We start from the raw sequence: 17207 nt of genomic DNA on the forward strand, positions 1-17207 counted from the left end.
ATTTGAAGCTGAGGGTTTCTCATACAACTTAACCAATGTCGCCATCAAATCCATAGTTGTTTTTGCTTCTGTTATATTGAAAGCTATAGACGGTGCAAGGCATAATCGAATGGATCCTAGTGCCTTTCTATCTAAAATGTCCCACTCTTCATCTGACATTATGGTCACTTTCTTTGCCTTTCCTTCCAATGGCTGCCACAAATCCTTTTGATATAGGTAATCCTCCATCTGCATTTTCCATAACTAATAATTCTGGCCGTTAAACTTTTCGACCTTGAATTTGGAATCCTCCATTGCTCCCACTCAAATTTGAAAGTCTTGCTAATTTACAGAAAACCTCGCTCTGATACCAATTGTTAGGGTTTCAAGCAGATCCAAAGCAAATATGAACTAACAATTATATGCAGATCTAAATACAAAAGATAAAGGAATAAAACAGGACACAGATAACACAAATATTTAATGTGGTTCACCCAGAATGGGTTACGTCCACCATACACAGTCGTCCAATGTTTCTTATTATCTAGAAAAAACAGTACATAAACCTCTATGCCTTAAGCATCCCAGCCCCTTATAACATGCGTTTTTAGGGCAATAGATAAAAGTCGGCCTTTTTAGGGTTTTATTACAATGTCGGTTTTCATCAACAAAAAACGTCCAAAAATAAATGCTGAGTGTACAGTACTTTGGTGATCAGTCACCACATATCAACATAAGTGAACCTTCTTTTTCATTGATGCATGTAATTTGGATGAGTTTTGCATGAACCTTACTGATGATCATTATGCTTCACAAACTTCTTCTTCCTGTAAACACCCATTTCTTATGAACAAATCTTAGAAAAACTTGTTGATGCCCCTGAAAACTCGATATATGCATTGAATAAACTCCTTCCTTCTCATCAAATAACCTCAAGTGAAGTGATTAAAATTGCTTGATCCATTTGTCACAATCTTCATTGAAGGTATTGGCTGCCATCTTTGGATCTATATGGTGAAATCTGCAAAAACGTGATGTCTTTTGCTTGACAAACTAAGAATTTTTCAACAAAACCCTCGTTCGACTCATGCTGTATGGAAAAGGCCTCTTTGACATTTTTTTTTTTAAAAACTCCCTCCATACTTTTCATGATCTTTATTTGAAAAATTAAAGCTTTTAGAGGAACTATTTGATGAGCCTAAATAATGGCTCTATTTTGATAGATTTTTGTTATAATATTCCTGCCTAGGTCTTGTGATTAGATGACATTTGGATTTTAATACTCTCCTAGTTGATACCTTTTAAGTGTTTTTGAAATTGGTTTGACTTATACCTAAGGATGTCATATAATGGTTTTAAATGATTTATGTATGCAAATATCAAAAATAAAATTTTTAAATATGGTTTACATTATTATCATGTTAGCATTAGTATATACACATGTTTGTTGTGCACATTAATATCATGATGTAGGGTCGACAAAGGTGAAGTAAAGACTAAATGGCAGTTTAAAGGAGCACCAAGTATATAACTGCAGTGCAGACCCAATCAGAGAAATGTAGTAATGATCAAAGCCACCTGACTAGTTCTTCAGGAGACTGATTTATGAAACATTTATAACTATTCTTTTTGGAGCTTAGATCCAGGAAGCGAGTCATGCTATATTTTCTTAGCTATAGGATAGATGTTCTATTTTCTTGCACTGACTTCTTCTTCTCTTGTTAATAAATCCTGTTCACCTATTCTGTAGGAATGTGGTCAATCAATTAGAAGTTTGTTATAAGTTTTCTTATAAATAAAGGGATCTCTCTCCTCTCGGGGATAGTAGAGAACAACCATAATATTTTTAATACGCAGTCTTCTAGTATTTTATGTATTTTCACAGTCAAGTTAAATAAAGAGATCAATATGATTTTGAACACTTAAACAATTATAATCTAAAGTTCTGGAGATACTCACTCAAGGGGGCCCACTTGGTGAGTAATCCTTTGTATGTTCCAGTTAGTTTTCATACTTCTGTAATAGTTGTTTCTGCAATTGTATGTTCCTGCAGCCATTAGAAATAGTTCATGTGTCTATTCCTACAGCCACAACAACAGAGTAGTTCTTGTTGCTTGCTAGAACTTTATCATTTAACAGTATTTGTTTAAAGTAACTTTCAGTTGTAAGATTAAGTATTAGTTCATTAAGATTTTGTGTGTTTACTTTAGAAGAATTTCCTTTCCTGTAGTAATATAGAATGGTTGCGATATGAACTTGGTGCACATATAGTGCTGGCCCATTTTAAGTCTACGTCCTTGGTTGATAGATAAATGAGCCTTTGCCACGAGAAATTTAGTTGTTAAAGGATATTTAATCTTTGAATTGTGTTTTATTACGTAGTTGCCATTCTAGTTGTGAGGACCAACAGTTTTGGTGTTGTTGTTAGGGATGGTGCCAAGCTAAGAACCTGTTGTAACCATTAGTTTCTAAGTTTTCTTAATTATCTCTTTGAATTTTCTTCATTAATCTTCATGCATAGAAGGAGAAGAAATGCACTAGGAATATTTATTCCCTCACATTCCACTCAAGATATAAGATCATATCAAGCACCTAAAGTAAACCCTTTTGCAAAAACTTATGTGCTAATTAGAGGTGTCTTTAATTTGTCAGAAGGAGACCTAGACTTCCTGAACGAACCCCCTGAACAAAACATTTTACCTCTAGCCATTTATTAGGGACCAATGGTAGCAAATCCCCCACCTTCGCCTGTAAACCCAACATTTGAGTTTCCCATTTCTGACCAGCATGATAATGCAAATTTGAAGAACATACTAGCTTCTTCGCTTACAAAATTTCATGGATTGGTAACTAAAAGATCCAGATACCTTTTTGTTTGAATTTGATATCTATAGACACCTAAAATTGTCCAGTCTAATTAAATAAATATCTTTATTTATTTAATTACTTTAGCCTAATTCTTCTATTAAATAAATAAATCCTTATTTATTTAATTAATTCATTTATCCTCTTCTAGCCTTATTTCTCATTTAAATAAATACATTTATTTATTTAAATTATCCTTTTTCCTAAATTAAATAAATATCTTATTTATTTAATTTGATCCCACTTCTTCTATTAATTAAATAAATCTTATTTATTTAATTAATTCATTAACCTTTTCTACCTATAACACATGTCATTCATCTCTTAATTCCTACACTACCTACCCTCTCATTATTTTATTATTTTCTCTACCTACCCTCTAATCATAGCCGACCATTTATCTTTTACACCTCTCAATCTTATCCCTCCATTTCTTATTGTGTCTTCTATATAAGGAGATGCTTTCTTCATTATCAAACCCCCAACTATGCAACCTGACTGATGAGTTGACTTCCCAACTACGCTTTCGAACTTTCAGATGCGATCAAGCCTACTTGCAACCACATTTCCGTTCTTTGTTGAGGTCTTAGGTAATCTTCATATGTTATGGTGGATCTTTGTTGTTGTTAGGCTAGGGTTTTGTTGTTGAATTCATTTAGTCTCTCAATATTGTTTATCCATTTTCACTTTATACATTTTGGCACGACCGGTGGGACTCTTGTCCCTTTTTGCATTTAACATCTTTTGTTGCAGATTTTGTGTTTTTGAAGTGGCAGATCTGACATTTCCGACAACATTTTGATATTTTTGCATCTGCGTACTTTCGGATCACGTTTTTGATTTTCTGTCACTTCTGTGACATCTGGAATCGTGTCTGCTCCTTCGACAGTATTTTATTTTTTTGCAGATTCTAGGAAACGTGTCTGTGTTCCCTAGTCACGTTTGTGAAGTCTTCAGGCACATCTGTGTTCAGGAACTGTGTCTGTATTCAATAACCACGTCTGTGTTAGATCTAATTGTGTTTGCGAATTTATAAGGCGTCTGTGTTCAGGAACTGTGTTTGTGTGTAGTTGTTGCATTTTGATTTCTTTGATCTGGTTTTTTGTCATTTGGATTTCAAATCTAGTTTATATTGAGCTAACATCTTCAGATTTAGCTAACGAAATTGGTGTAGCTTGTCTTGAAAGCAAAAGAAGAAAAGAAATCATTTTATTGAAGGCCCCTATTTCACAAAGTCTTTTGGATCTAAAATTTACCTAACTTGTGTGCTTGCAGGAGGGGTATTATTGCAAAACTACTAATAAATATTTGTTGTAGAATTTTGGCAAGGTTTTTTTATCTTTATTGTGTGCCTTGTTTTCATAGACTAGCAAGAACTTCAATTGGTGCACTAAAATTGAACTAGTGTCCTTTGTGTCTTGGGAAATAGGCTCTTTTTGTTTCATCTTTAGAGGGCCTGTCTCCATGTGTGGTCATTAGGACTACTAGTGAGGAGAGAATGACCCAAGTGGTAGCGAGGAAAACCCACCTCTTCTGAACCACTATAAACAAATGTATTCATGGTGAAAACTATAGATAACGTGTGTTTATTAGTTCATACCGACACTATGTCTCCCCATAAACCCATTTGATCAAATTTATTTGATCAGTTGTAGGGAATAACCCCTACCGGCTGGAAGCCTTCTGTATTTATAGAGCTGAAAGTGCCGCATGTATGGCCACATGAGCAGATGCCCTTACTAGCACCTTTTTGTTTTAGAAGCCAAAATCCTTCTAGTTGTTGGGTCAGGAGGTCGGACCTCTGGAGCGACCCACACACATACGGTTCTTAGTAGAGATACAAAGTTCGCCACAGGGAGTTTTCGTGGGGATTGATGCTTGGCTGCCTCGAGAAGTGAGTGTTGAGGGTGGAGCTAGTGGGGTCAAGCATCTAAGTATCCACTCTGAATAGCGTAGCCTCGAGGGAAACCCCATGTGGGATCAACAACTATTGTCCTGGCCAGCCATAAGAATTGTGCTTGTCTTATTTTGAACTATCAAACATTCAAGATCAAACATCAAAACATTGTCTCTTTTGTGTCTTCAAGTGTATGCAAAATATTTTTACATCAAACAACACACTTTTCTTTGAGTCATTTTGAGTCTAAACACTTGCAAACATTGAGTCCTCATCAACACTGTGTCCTCTTCTCACGAAAAATAGTCAAACATTCAGATTTGGTCACAACAAGTCACTTCATAGATTGAAAAAAAATCAGACTCAGTTTTCAGAAACGTGTCTGTGTCTGATAGAACCACGTCTGTGTCATAAAAACGCGTTTGTGAAGGGCATAAATGTGTCTGTGTCTTTTGAGCAACATTACCCTTACAACATCTTAGAAGCACGTCTGTGTCAGACAGAATAGTGTCTGTGAAGTATACAGGCACGTTTGTGTTTAGAATTAGAAAACTTTTACAATCTAGCAAACAAGAATAGTCAGTTTTGGACTTATTGAGCTTCCTAGGTATCTCTCTGGGTTTTCATCTAACATTCAACCTGTCTTTGGGTCTCACAAAGTCCTTCATTTCTTTACACCTTACATTTCATTCACATTTGTCTAAACTTGAGTCAAAAGGTCACTTTCTTATCCTCATCATATTTTTTGTCAACACATTACATACAACAACATTTTGCTAAGTGGTCCCTCATCAAGGTCTATCACCTTTGGGTCTCATTTGGTCTTACTTAGAGTTAAGGTCAACTTACCTCATCAAGAGAAATTATCATCTCTTTGGAAGTCACACCTACTCTACTACATACATACTTGGTCTTACACTTTGGACATTTCAAGTAAACCTTAGATTCATTTACATTCCATCCAACTCTTGGTCTTCCATACTCTTTCCATATTCATCTAGTCTCATGCATCTTGGTCAAGACCTAGTTCGTTGTTGAAACCCATTCCCAAAAATCTAGGAGAGAAAATAAACAGGCTCAAGAGTCCGCAAACATGAGTGCCTATGAGTATGACAATGATGTCTTTTTCAATTCTGATCATACCACATTACCTGACATGGATGCCTATAGAAACATTCCAAATATTGAGAACATGGACACTACAAACAATAATGATACACACAATGACAATATGGACAACTTTTCCGTACATTCAGCAGAAGTGGAAGACACCATTATGGATCCCCATTTCAATAGATTGGTTGAGGAAATAATGAGGAGAGATAGACAATACTTCTTACAAGTGATGGCACAAAGTGGAGCCAAGATCCCTCATGATTTTGACATGTCTCAAATAATGGAAAATCGACCTTTGCAACAACCTCACCTCAACATGGATCAAAGGAGGCCTAATAGTGGATGAAATAGAGGACCACATCTTGTGCCTGAATCACCATCATCTTTGTTTCAAAAACCAGAGGTCCCATACACACATGGTCAAGCATATGATACTCACCTTCGTAGACCATTATGGGAGTCTTATGTAGAGAAATATACTCAATCACATACCAATGCTAAGGATCAACCACCAAGGCAATTGGATATCCAAAGGCATGATCAAAATTTGGACACAAAGAAACCCCGCATCAAATTTGGGGGCAACACACTAGAACAAACTCATGACATGCCTGTAGAGTATGGTATACATGGACAAAATAGATATTCTATTCCTCATCATGAATCTATACCAAGAGGTCCTTATACGCAGCATCATTATAGACCTCCTCCATATGAACATGTGTATGATCAATACCATCCATATATGCAACATGCTCCTCCTCCACTCGATGGTTCAGGCATGGGCTATGGTCCAAGAAGTCGGTCTCCACCTAAGAACAATTTGGAAGAGCAAATCAAGGACTTACAAAAGAAAATGGAGGACATAAATACACTGAAGCCAACTTACACAATGAGAGACATATGTCCTTATCCATTTGACAAGAGCATTCCAATGCCTCCTTTTCCTACACATTTCGTGACACCTAAGTTTGATAAGTATAGAGGAAAAGGGGATCCTAAGGCACACATAAGATAGTTTTTCACAGCTTGCATTGAGGTAGCAGTAGAAGAGACATATTTGATGAGATTATTCCCACAGAGCTTAGGTGATCAAGCTATGGAATGGCTCTCCCAACTCCCACCTGGAATTAAGTCATGGGGTGACTTAGCTGAGGCATTTATACAACATTTCTCATACAACATAGAGATAGACATATCAGTCACTACCTTGTGCAACACCAAGCAAAAGGATGGAGAATCTTTTTCATCATTTTTGAAAAGATGGAGGAATCTAGCCAGCAAATGCTCTTGTGAAATTCCATAAAAACAAATGGTAGAGATGTTCACCCAAAATGTTAACAAAGACATTGGTTATGACTTGAGAAAAGCTTGTTTGTCCACCTTCAAAGACGCCATTGAAAAAGGCTTAGCAATAGAGAAGGTCCTAATTGAACAAGGAGTCATTAATATATTCAAAGAAAACAAAGAGGACTTTAAAGGAAAAGATAAGCCAAGATTATGGAACAAAAACAAGAACACAGTCAATGATGGTGTTGTGGATGCCAATACAGTGCGACCTAAAATCATTTTTTCTGGATCAAGCTCTACAAACAATCAAGTGAATACTCAAACAACTTCCAAATCATGAAGGAAGTACACTCCATTGGGAGAACCACTTGAGTCCATTTTCAAGAAGCTAGTGGCAAACAAGATAATCACAATTCTAGATTTTCCTCCATATGAGCCAAAGTTCAAACCAAATTGGTGGAATGATGATGAATATTGTGAATTTCATAAGAGAAAGGGACATAAAACAAGAAATTGTCATCGACTAAAGAACATCATACAAGATCTCATTGATAGAGGCGACATTGAAATTGAGGGACACTCATCCAATCAAGAACATGAGATGTTTAAGGAACAATTCCCAAAACATGACAAGGGAAAAGCTAAAGCCACAGATGACCAAACCAACTATACCAGAGCATCCTATAACTATGATTCAACTATCAATCACATTTTGATGGATAATTATGTCTCTAGTATTATCATCAAGGACAAAACACCTGAGAATTCTACCCAAAGACCCAAGATCATCCTGAAAGGAATTGGATCTTCTTCCGAACCTACCTCTGAATGTAATGTTACAACTCGTCAAGGTAAATTCACTTTGCAAGATGCTCCAGCTAAAAACACCACTTCCTCATCAACCAAACTCGAGTATGACTTTGTAGAACAGTTGGGGAAGACACCCGCACTTATCTCAATCCTTGAGCTCTTACGCATATCCCTTGCACATAAAGCCATTCTTGACAAAATCTTGAGAGACACTGCTATCCCCACTGATCTGAAAGTGGACCAGTTTCAAGCCATGGTGGGATACCTTTCTTTTCCACACTCCCTTACATTCACAAAAGCCAATGATGCCTCTATAAGTTAGCCAGATAATGCACCATTACACATTGAAGCCTTCATACACAAACATCGAATAAAATGAGTCCTGATAGATGGAGGAGCAGGTCTGAACATTTGTACATTGAGCACTATTAAACAATTGGGATATTCTGATAAAGCTGTGAATTCTACAAACAAAATTACCATCAAAGCATATGATGATGAAGAACGTTCATCCAAAGGCACAGTCACCTTGCCTCTCAAAGTTGGGCCAGTTACAAAGATGTGGTTTGTCAAGTCCTAGACCTGGATCTCACATACAATATATTACTAGGACGTCCTTGGATTCATGAAATGAGGGCAGTCCCATCTACCTATCACCAATGCATTAAGTTTCCTCACAACAGAGTTGAAATAATAGTTAATGGTGATCCTAATCCATTCATTTACTACAATAACTTGAGACCAAAAACTGAGACGATCATTCCAAGTAATAGGGAAGTTGTCCCTTCTTCTGCATACATTGATCCTGAATCATTAAAACCTTCGACATAAAAGCAAGGTGAACTTAAAGGGAAATTTTAGGACAAGGGCATGGGTGAATACACCTTGAATCAAACCATGTGCTTACAACAAGTTATGAGTTCACCAAAAGAATATGGAAGACAACATCCTAATAAGCAAGTATCTATCATTAAACTCAAATGGGACCCTACTATCTTTCAAAGATGGGGTGAACTGGAAGAAGAAGACTTAAACAAAATTCTTTACAAAGACCCTGAAAATTATACACAAGATCACATCAGCGTACCATGTGAAAAATATGGCAAAGGATTCAAGATCCTACAAAAATTTGGGTATGATGGCAAAAGTCCTCTTGGCTTAAGAAAGGAAGGCATCATTGAACCTTTACAACCTAAATTGACATTCAAAAAGGAATGCTCTAAAGGACTTGGTTTCATGACTTCCAAGGTAAACACTCAAAAGACAAGAGAAGCATTACAAATCAAAGCTACCAAAATTCAATAAGAGAATCACTATTCCACAGACTCTAATGAATGGGAATGGGATTTAGATAAATCCTTCAGTGACTATGAACTCACCGAGACATTCAAAGAACCAGGTGAACCCATAGAAGAAGAAGAATTTTATAGAAAATTCAAAGTTGGTCAAGAAACAACCCTTGAGGACTCCATACAGTCCTTGCCTCTAGGTTCTAGGTCGAAATCACATAGAATGAGAACACCTGGACTAGAATACGCTACTAGTGATGATAATTTAGATTCATTCATGATCGAGATAGATGAGGAGAGTGTCGATGATGACCTCGATGATTACCTCGACATACCTGAGTATAACTGCATTTTCACTCTTAGCCCTGCTAACTTTGAAGACATCAAAGGCCTTCCCCTTGTTCACCACCAACTTATTGACTGGGATCATGAAGGACCTGCACAGTTTGAAACATTCCAAAATGATGAAGCCTCTATTGATTATCTAGGCATACGAGATGATCTTCCCCCTAGGGACCATAAAGAAAGATACACTATAGAACTCAACAACGTGGCATATTTTGGTGAGGGTGTCGGGCCTTCTAGTCGCAAAAACATAAAAATAAAAACAAGTCAAGGGTCTTATGGTGAAAACCACATTGTGGCACTGTCTAACCCCAAAAAAGTAAAAAGAAAGGAGGTATCTGAGGGCAAAAACCTCTCTAAGGCACCCGAGGATGGAAGGCTCGACATTCTCCCAACATCATATGAAGAAAAATCATCTATGTTGGTAGAGGAAACCATCAAAACAAACATTGGTACAGAAGAAAGTCCACATAACATATTCCTGGCTCAATCTCTGATGGAGATAGAAAGATCAAAATTCATAAATTTCTTCACAGAGTGACAAACCAATTTTGCATGGTCATACGCTGATTTGTCTGGATTGGATCTGGATTTGGTAATGCATCATTTGACAGTTAAACCGGGGGCAAAACCAGTGAAACAAAAATTAAGAAAGATGCATCCACAAGTGGCATTATTAGTCAAGGCAGAGCTTGAAAAATTATTGGATGTCAGATTCATACACCCAATTGATTATCCTAAATGGATCTCCAACTTAGTGCCTGTCAGTAAACTAGATTGTAGCATCAGAATATGTACAGACTTCAGAGACATCAACAAAGCTTGCCCTAAGGATGACTTTCCATTACCAAACATTGACCTGATTGTAGATCTCACAATAGGTCATGCAATGCTATCTCTGATGGATGGATTCTCTGGTTATAATCAAATAAAAATCACATCCGAGGATCAACACAAAACAACATTCACTTATCCTTGGGGAACTTTCTGTTGGAATGTCATGCCCTTTGGGCTAAAAAATGTAGGCGCTACATATCAAAGAGCTATGACTACTATCTTTCATGATCTCATGCACGTTACTATGGAAGATTATGTTGACGACCTCTTGGGAAAATCAATAGATAGAGATACACATTTGGACATACTTTCAGTTGTCTTTGATCGGTTGGAAAAATACAAAGTAAGATTAAACCCCAAGAAATGTGTCTTTGCAGTAACCTCCAAAAAGCTCCTAGGATTCATTGTATCAAAAAGAGGAATTGAAGCCGATCTAGCAAAAGTCAAGGCCATCCTAGAGATGCAACCACCAAGAAATATTAGTCAACTTCAATCTTTGCAAGGGAGACTCTAGTCCATACGAAGATTCATAGCACAACTTGCAGATAAATGTAATCCTTTTCAACACTTGCTACATAAAAACATCAAATTCAAATGGGATGATAATTGTCAATAGGCTTTCCAAACACTCAAAGATTATCTTCTGACCTGGCCAATTTTGATGCCACCAGTTCCAAATCAACCTCTATTACTATACATATCAGGTACTTCAACAGCACTGGGGGCACTCTTAGCATAGGTTGCTGAGGGCAAAGAAAAGGCAGTCTACTACATCAGTCACACATTGGTGAGATATGAACTAAAATACACACCAATCGAGCGTGTGTGTCTTGCTGTGGTCTTTGCTTCATAGAAATTACAACATTACATGCTAACTCATAAAACTAAGTTGGTCGCAAGGATCGATCCATTGAAATACCTTCTCAATAAGGCAATGCTTACTGGGTGACTAGCCAAATGGGTGATGCTCTTGAGTGAATTCGACATTGAGTATGTGGATAGAAAAGCAATAAAAGGACAAGCTATCACAGATCAGTTAGCAGATGCTCCCATGATAGATGATGTTCCTCTAACTTCATAATTTCCAGATGAGTCCATCTTGACAGTGTCACATGCAAAGCCCTGGTAGCTATACTTTGATGGCTCATACACATAGCATGGGGCAGGAGCTGGTATCCTCTTCATAACTCCTCAAGGGGATTCCATACCAAAATCATATTGATTATCATTTCCCTGCACTAATAATATAATGGAATACAAAGCATTAACAACTAGATTATGGATTGCAGTTCAGTGGAAGATCCAGGAACTTCATGTTTTTGGGGAATCTCAACTTGTAATTCGTCAAGCAATTGATGACTACCAAACAAAGGATGAGAAATTAATGCCTTACAAAAGAATGGTGGATGACTTGAAACAACATTTCATGAAGTTAGACTTTGAGCAGATACCAAGAGAGCAAAATCAAGCTGCAAATGCTATGGCTACAATTGCTTCACTAATCGATCTACCACAAAATGAGACCCACTATGAGTTCTTGGTGGATAACCTTTTGTTTCCCTCATATGAGATCACTCCTACTGAGATGACATGTGTCGTCGGTCCTAAGTCCCAGTTATATGGTCCCATTTTCACATACCTTCATGACAATACCCTTCCTCTTGACCTATCCAATAACCAACGTCACACTTTCATTCGCTAATCTTCTTGATATGTCATTTTAGCTGATATCCTATACCGTCGAGGTCTAGATGGCACTCTCCTTAGATGTTTAGAAGGGGACAAAGCTCAGATTGAGCTATGTGAAGTTCATGAAGGGATATGTGGTCCACATTCTAGTGGTCCTACCTTAGCCAAGAAACTCATTCGGACTGGATATTACTGGCCCAATAGGGAAAAAGACTCATATCAGTTTGTCAAGAAATGTAAGCAGTGTCAAATTCATGGAGACCTCATTCATGCGCCAACATAAGAACTTCAACCAATTGCGACTCCTTGGCCCTTTTGCCAATGGGGACTCAATCTCATAGGCAAGATTCACCCTCCTTCCTCCAATGGTCATAAATTCATCATCACTGCCACAGAGTATTTCACAAAATGGATCGAAGTGGTGCCTCTTACATAAGTCACCAGAAAACAAATTGCTACATTCTTTCTCAACTATATCATTTGTCGATACAGTATTCTTGTTTCCATCATCACCGATAACGGGCATCCCTTAAAAAATTAGGATGTTCATGAACTCTGTGAGCACTTCCATATTACCCCCAAGGTAATGGTCAAGCTGAGGTGTCTAATAAAACAATCCCTAAAATCTTGAAAAAGACAGTTGACGACGCTAGCTGCAATTGACATATCCAACTTAATCCCACACTTTGGTCTTACCGCACACCTACAGGAGCTACACCCTATTCACTTGTTTATGACACTGAAGCTATCTTGCCTATTGAGGTCGAGTTACCCTCTTTATGAGTATCTTTGCAAAACATTATCAATGATGAAGACTACAGGGTCTCTCACTTACAAGAACTTGAACTATTGGAGGAACGAAGACAAACTGCTTTTAATCACCTAAAGGCTTATCAACAACGAATGAGTCACAGCTACAATCATAAAGTCAAGCCTCGCACATTGGAGGTAGGTGACTTGGTTCTCAGAGAAAATCCTAAAAATTAGCAAGACAGAGAGAAGAAGGGAAAATTCGAACCAAACTGGCTTGGTCCTTACATCATCATAGCAGCATATGGATCTGGTGCATATCAACTTTCAACCACAGAGGGTGAACCTTTAGAGGATCCTATCAACAACATGCACCTTCACAAGTTTTACACATAGCTCTCCAGAGTATCCTAATTCAAAATACAAAAAAATAAAAATAAAAATAAAAAATACAAAAAAATTCATAAAAATTAAAAATCATTACTTGGTGAAAACCTAGCAAACAAGCGCCTTGTGACACAAAAAAAAAAATTGAAAAACAAAAAAAAATTTCGTCCAATGGTGAAAACCACTTCGATGGCACCCTGGGCAAGTACCATGGTGAAAACCGGGTCACCGGCACCATGTGTAGAGACATTTCTCCTCCCTTCTTTAGGATTCACTTTCATCCTTTCACTTTGCACACACTCACAACCTATTCACTCATAAAAAACTTACCCATTCCCATCATGTCTTGTTATTGATCTACCCAAGATTGGTTAGCCATTCATAATAAATCTTCCTTTTCACCCCTTTCCATCCATAATAAATCAGCTCCTATCTCTGGCTAAGGTAAATCCTACCTCTAGTGATGGGTGTGGAATTGAGAGCATCACACATTTTGAGGAGTACAATTTCTTCAGTCTATTCGCACACAATCCACAATAAAGCAGCACTTGCATCGCCTATCCGCAATAAAGTTCTATCTTCTCCACAATAAAGTATCAGTTGCATGGATTTAGTCAGTTTCAAATGAGACAAACAGCAATGGGCTTCAACAAATCATATCTTTCAACAGACTTAGACAACATTATGGTTCAGTGCTATCTATCCTTTTTGTGAAAGAAAACATTGTGATCACAATCAAATAGACTTATACAAGTGACAAGAGACACTAAACTTGAGGACTATAGTGGATGTTGGTGTCGAGTCTCGGTTTTCTTTTGATTTTGATTTTTTTGGTGACATGTCTTTTAGCTTTTCCGGGATGTCTCTGACTAGAGATTTTATCTCCAGGATGTCTTTGACTAGAAAGGAGAGGATGGGGTATCGTCACCTATTTTTCTTTTGCTATCTGTGGATAGTCTATTAGTAATTCTATGACTTGTCCAAGGATATGAGGACACTGTGGGTCTAGTATGAATTGGGGCATTCCTTGTTTGTGACTGTCTTATCTCCATGGAAACAAGTACAATGACTTTCTAGGTCGAACATATGCCTCAATTGTCATAACCTATTTTGCCATAATAAAGCTTAATGATGATAACGCACAAGAAGCTCTTTCACTTTCATATCTTCTACCTTCCATCTCCCTTTCTTGATTGACTTCCATCATCCTTCCCGAGTCCATGTAGCCCACTATCACATGACTGAGTATAATGACACACCAAAAATATTTGCATTTCATGTAGTTGCACCTGCATTACCACATATAAGCATTTCATACATACATATAGATATCACAATTGCATCACATCCTGCACACAACACATGTTAGCACATTTTACATTCTCATCATGTAAATAGTTATTTGCATTATCATATTCATCTGCATTTCATACATTCACATTTGCATTGGCATAACATATTCAAAACATAAAAGAACAAAAATATTGCATTTCATCATGTACATATTTACATCCATATCATAAGCATCACGTAGAAACATACATCACATAGGTACACATGCATATAGCTACCACAAAGATGAATCATCTCATATATATATCTCAAAAATCATAAGTGTCATGATACAATGATGTCAAAATCATATGGCTACAATCACCCGAAAGTGTCTACATCATCATACAAAAATGGTACAAAACTGATACATAGGGAGCCCTCTAAGGCTATGATGAACTCCCTCCCTCGAAGCTGCCTAGCCTTGATGGATTCTGAGCCCTGGAAGGACCTGCCCCAAGATCATCTCTCTTGTCCCCTCTATCTAGTGGTGGTAGAGGACCCATAACCCCACCGCTGGATGCCTGTCTCCTGTCCCTCCCTCCAGTGGTCGTTGTTGTCCACGATGGTCTACGAAAGCTCCTGGCCTGCTACTCTGGTGGCACAACCCCATAGTATAGGTCTCTCCAATAGCCTATCTCCTCCCCGACTCGCAGAACATAAGCATAACCAGCTCCTGTGTCCTTTTCCGCTTGCCTCCCTACCCTCAATGCTATCTTAGCCTCTATATAGTGTTGGATGGCCTGATCCCGCTCTAGCTTTGTGTCTCTCACCTGTCGCCTGAGCCTAGCTGTCTCCCTCTCCAGATCCTAGATCTCATTTTCCTGTCCCTGGTAGATCTCCCTCAACTCTAGTAACTCATCCTGCTCCTCCTCCCCTCCCCCCTGTACCTGTGGCTGCTCCTATGGTTGCTCCGATGGCTGCCCCTGCCCATGTCCTCATCCCTATACCTATCTGGGACCCTGTGTTGCTGGTACCTATAAAGGCAATCCACCTCTGCCTCTCACCATGAGAGACTATCTCTCCTCTCCACCCTCTCTCTGTGGAGCCACTCTCCTCTCTCCTATCAGCCCCTGCCTCCTCTATTGGCCTCTACCTCCGCCATCTCCATCTATCTGCTCCCCTAGATCTGTCAGTCGAGGAAATGGACGCTCAACCAAATATGCAGTATACTCTGCATCCATCCCTGGATCCTCTATCTCTGGCCACATATCCCAAGGCAAGGGCACCATCTCTACCAGCTACATCACTACCTAATCATATGACAATAACAGCCCGAAGTGTACCTGATCCCTCACTATCCGAGCATACATCCCGGAACCCCGTGGCATTTGCTGAATCCTGCCAAACTGCCTACAAATCCTGTCAACCAACTGCCTCTCCAGTACATAGAATGTCCACCCAATCAGATACCTTCTCTTGAAGGTGTATGATAGCTCCACTGCATCATCCTCCCACTCCTCACACTCTTGATACAACCTCCATACCACAATGTCAATCTCATCAATGACCCTGTACCAGTGCTCCAGTCTCCCAATCCACGGCTGCGAGGTAATCATGTCATATAAGTGAACAAAACTGCATCCATGGCCCCTGCCTCTGAAATGTATCAGTCGGGTCATCGGCAAATGCTCATAAGCCCATACTTGTAATAATGTCACTCTGCAGCCCAATCCTATGTATCCATGGTTTACAAATTGATGGAGCTCATATTACAAATGTGCCAACACGTATGGTCCCCAGGCATATCTGGTATGTTGTGTCACTAGTGTCTCCAATGTGCTCCCCTAGCCCACAGACAACCCTCATGTCACCCTATCCAGACACAAGAACCCATTGATCACTCCTGCTAGTACTGATGGTAGTGCCAATCCTATCCGTGTCATGGTATCCCATGCCATGTGTCCTGCCCTCATCTCCAGTTTGGGATCCTAAAACACTCGTCTCAGGGCATCCCTGTCTCCATCTTGATCATAGGGTATCAACTCCCCATCAATTGGTATCCTCAGTATCCTATATACATCCTCCAAGGTGACTGTCATCTCACCCATCGGCAAATGGAAAGTGCAAGTCTCTGAGTGCCATCTCTCAGCCAGTGCAGTCAGCAACCCCATGTTTGCTTGAAACTTAGGCACATACAAAATGAATCGCAAACTTATAAACTGAATGGCTTCTCTATCCTCAAATTTCAGCTCTGGTCATAAACTCTGAGTCGATGGGAATCTCTCCCATGACTCCAGCATAGGTAAGTACTCCTACAGTCAAGCAAATCAGCTGTGTCAGTTAAAGTGGCATTCCCTGTTCATCACAAAATGCTGCTTATTATCTTAAGTGCTTATGATACTCTATCCTAGTGACACTCACTGTTCATCACAAAGTGTTGCTGTTTATCCTAGTGGTACTCCATGTTCATCACAAAGTACTACGTGTTTTTTCTCTCCCTATTCATCACAAAGTGTTGCTCATAATTGTACTCCCTGTTCATCACAAAGTGCTACTCATATTTGCACTCCCTGTTCATCACAAAGTGTTGCTCATATTAGTACTCCCTGTTCATCACAAAGTGCCTCGATCTATCCTATCCTAGGACCTCTGCTTGAGTGTATCCTCTTGAGTAGTTT

The sequence above is a fragment of the Cryptomeria japonica genome, chromosome 9, assembly GCF_030272615.1.
Source record: "Cryptomeria japonica chromosome 9, Sugi_1.0, whole genome shotgun sequence".
NCBI classification, from domain to species: domain Eukaryota; kingdom Viridiplantae; phylum Streptophyta; class Pinopsida; order Cupressales; family Cupressaceae; genus Cryptomeria; species Cryptomeria japonica.